Source organism: Bidens hawaiensis, unplaced genomic scaffold, assembly GCF_021521415.1.
Source record: "Bidens hawaiensis isolate Kalapana, Puna unplaced genomic scaffold, B.hawaiensis_p1.1 tig00027710_1, whole genome shotgun sequence".
NCBI classification, from domain to species: Eukaryota; Viridiplantae; Streptophyta; class Magnoliopsida; order Asterales; family Asteraceae; genus Bidens; species Bidens hawaiensis.
In genome coordinates, this window is record NW_027494489.1 from 252803 (window position 1) to 257194 (window position 4392).

Sequence of the window (4392 nt, forward strand, 5' to 3'; positions counted from 1 at the left end):
CGGGTATTACCAAATGTGGTACCAATCTACAATACTCATGAAACTTATTATTGTATTCCTTGAGATTAGTGCCTTCCACTTTTAGATTCAAAAACTTAATCTGAATAAGATCGAGTTCATGCATGGGAGAGAACTTTCATAACACTAGTTCTTTGAATTCTTCCCACTTCATTTGGTACGTAGTTTCTCTACCCTTTGACATGATCAGCGTATTCCACCATTCCAAAGCTTCACCTCTAAAGTAGTGAGAGGAGTATTGAATCTTTTCGATCTTTGTACATCAACTGATGATAACAATGGACTCGATTTCTTCAAGCCATCGTACGGCTGATATGGCACCTTTGTTGCCATATAATTCCTTTGGTTCAAATTCCTTGAAGTTCTTGAAAGTACTGCCTTGAATTACTAGTTGTTTCTTGAATTTATGATTTAATTTGTTTTCAGCGTTTGAACTATGAACACTTTCTTCATGATGAGAAGGTTTCTTATACGGATGAGTTCTTGATGATTTATTTGAATGTTCTATTTTATTTTTGTGTGACCCGTCTTTCATTGCATCGACAAAGGGAGTCATTGCGTTATTAATCATTTCTTGAATTTGAACAAGATACTGTGCAGGAATCTCCTGTTCAGGTTTTGACATGTCCTTGTTGCTTCTATGAGTTGAAGCTTCATCATCATTCCCTTGATTGTTTGGATTCGACATTCTGTGAACAGAATAGATTTTAGTATGAATGAAATTCTTACTTATATGTTAACGATAAAATGTTTCTTACAAGAGTGTGACATTCTAATTGATTTGTTTATAGAATGTTTAATTAAGTCTGTTGCATTTCGAGTATATTTTTTTTCTAATCTTTCTTGAGATTGTTCATCTCGTAATGACACAATCTAATTAATTTTGCTTTGAAATAATCGTTTGAAACGATAATTATATTATTTCCAATTATTTTAATGACGAAAGTCGCCGGGGTTCTTGAGAGGCATCGATATTTTCTCGTTGCATATTTTTGAAATAGTTAGTACATACCTTGTGTACAAATAGACCTCAAGAATTTCTATAATTCTTATTTCTAGGTCATGTTTCATTTAATCCTTGCTAGTTATTTCACGTAGCGTCGTCTTGAGTTTAGTCATCTTTTAGACCTTGTCCACCTGGACCTTTCCTTTATTTGTTAGCAAATACTCTCTTACTTCCAGATGTACTTGGAAGAATTATCTTGAGAGTTTGTGTAATCTTTCCTGACATAATTCTTTTTAAAAGATACATTACTAATTTCGAGGAAATTTAAATATATCTTTTATTTATGTTATTACAAGATTACACGGTATTTATTATACTCGCATTGTCTAATAATATTCCTGTCCCTGAGGATTTTCTTCTCGATAAATCATTACTTCATTTCCTTTCGATACCATTGGTTTCTTGGATCTACTTGATACGTCTCCATACGTATTCCGATTTGAATAATCCGAGCTAGTGGGATGTTAAAATCAAACGAGTCTGAATCTTCCTCCATTGTTGTTTAATATGAGCTCTCATCACTAGATATAGGAATTTGGGAGAAAAGATGTTCCCATATAGCCTTTCCCTTTACCGGGTTAAAGCTGAACGGATTCTTCGCTAGATTGAAGATCGCACATCTGTACGAGGTTATATTATGGATAGGAGCGCATTTTCCTATCTTATCTATACTTGTTATATTTTATTGGTATTAAATTTTTAATCATTCAATTATTTCTTTGATACCCTTACTTGGATACTAATGATTATTATAAACTTATTTCTGATCGAAGCCTAGGTATGATTAAATACCTAATTCGCTAAGATCGATGGCTTTGATACCAACCTGTCACACCCTCACTTAGGGCCTAGGCGTGTGACCAATAGTTGGTACCTGTTTTGAAAATACATCAAAGTTTAGAGGAAGTCTTTAATTAATTTATAATAATCATCATCATCATCATCATCATCATCATCATCGTACTCAGTATATCCCACCAATAGCAATGCTATGGTAGTTTCTGAGGAGGGTAAGATGTAGACAGCCTTACCTCTATCCCATAGGGATAGAGAGGCTGCTTCCGGTGAGACCCCCGGCTCGATAGTAGTTTTGCATCAAGCCTTGGACATAAGGCACATAGCACTTAATCATCGGGACATCGGCTGATCGGTGCGTGTGCCCTTGTCTTTCGGCTATCAACGCCACCACATGATGCTTGATTAACCTTCCGCCACTTTTAACGTTATTTTCACGAGATTAGTAAAATAACGTCAAAATTAGTGCAATTTTACTTTTACCCACCCGAGGGTTCACACATATATACATTATATGCGCGCACCGCAAGCAGGGCGTATCCCTGCTTGCGGGCGTCGGCCTGTGGGCTGTGATTAACCTTCCGCCACTTTTAACGTTATTTTCACGAGATTAGTAAAATAACGTCAAAATTAGTGCAATTTCACTTTTGCCCACCCTAATTAATTTATAATAAAATATTAATTTAAATTTTAGAAACCTTTGTTTATAATAAATATTAATTTAATTGAAAAGCTTCTCGGATAATAAATATCCAAGTGTTTGATTTATAAACCTTGTTTGATTAATAAAACTTGTTTTAAATATTGTTTGCAATATTTTAATAATTTAAAATATTGAGCCATATCTGCCTTGCGAGTATCTATCTCCATGAGTTGGCTATAATTCCATACTACCTATGCTAACTTTATTTCCTATAATATATGGGGGGGGAATACGTCAGCGATATGCTGGTGAATCGTTGACTCTAAAAACATTTATAAATCTTTCTTTGACTGAAAAGATAGTTTTCATGAAACACCCTCAGCAGAAACGTCTATTATTTCTGGGATTGTGCCACTGCCATACACACACAATTAAGGTTCTCCGGGAGTTGATACCCTTTGGGGAACTTTTTATTATGACCTCTAGTCTGCGGCCACGTAGCCTTGACTGATAGACTAGATTGATTTTTGTTTAGATCTAGACACATGTGTACTCGGTCTGAGTTGCTTTTATTTTCTATCTTGTATTTTAATAGGGATCACGTAATCCCATAAATCTTTATTTGACTGTCTTAATTTAAGATAAACAACCCGTTTATCTTGACTGAAAAAGGTTTAACGTATTCACTTGTTACTGTCTGTTGTGAATGATGTGTTGATCTCGTTTGAAAACCTTTGTGAATGATTGAATGATTGACCTATAATAAAATTGATTTATGTAAATACCCGGATCGTCTCTTAATTCGGCTATAGACCTTTAGTCTGGTTTTGATAACTTAAACCTTGATTGATTGATTGTTTGTTTGAATAAAACATTTTGGATATGAATTCCTTCTCTTTATTTTCCAATCATGTACTATGTTTCTTCTTCAAGAAGAAACGTCATTTATCTATAACATTAGTATATAAAATCTCATGTTTCTTAATCTTAAAGAAACACTAGTTTTTGACTATACCTCTTGTGGTAAAGCTTATCTTTCTTAATATATCCTTATGTATGTGAAAAATTACATTTCTTAATCATTAAGAAATTGTATTTTTGTTATAACTTTTGTTTATATAACATTTTGTAATTCTTTTATTATAAAGAAATCTTATTTTATTATTATCTTTTGATTTGATCAAGGTCTAGGCTATACCCCTGACTAGGGTCTAAGCCTTGAGATAATAATATTTTATTTGTACAGAAACCCTACCTTGTTCGGCTTATTATTTTCTAGATTCTCGGGCAGCACTTCGACGCTTTCACGTATAATGAGAATCTTGATCAACAACTCCTCAGCACGTAATTCGGGGCAACGTTCGGGAGTCGTCGGGTCGTGCACGTACATTGAGGCGAAATGTCAGGTCGTCTCGAGTTGACACGGTTTACGAGGTCGTCACGCGTTTCGAGGTCGGCACGCAAAACGAGGTGCACCGGTTGTTGGGATTGTTGGTACGAACTTCGAGGTGTCGTCGGTATATGGTGCGGATTATGAGGTTATTATTTGTCGGGTCGGGTGGCACGGAAACCGAGGTAAAATGAGAATAATTCCAGAGAGAGAAAATATTTCTAGAGAGAGAGTGGAGTGGTGTGAAAATGAATGTGCCATCACCCTCGTATTTATAGCTGAAAAACGAACACATCGCGGTACGTGATGGTTGATAAAAACCTTGTCGCGTAACGCGATGTAGGTTGGTGAATCACCGGTAGCTTCGCCACGTGGCGGACGCGGTACCACGAGGTGACACGTGGCAAGACATGATGCCACCTTGTGACACGTGGCGGACACGTGTCACCTCGTCATGCCTTTATGCCACGTGGTGACACGTGTCCTGGCACATGTCACCCTGTCAAACATCGTCATCGCGGTACGCGATGACGTTGGGTT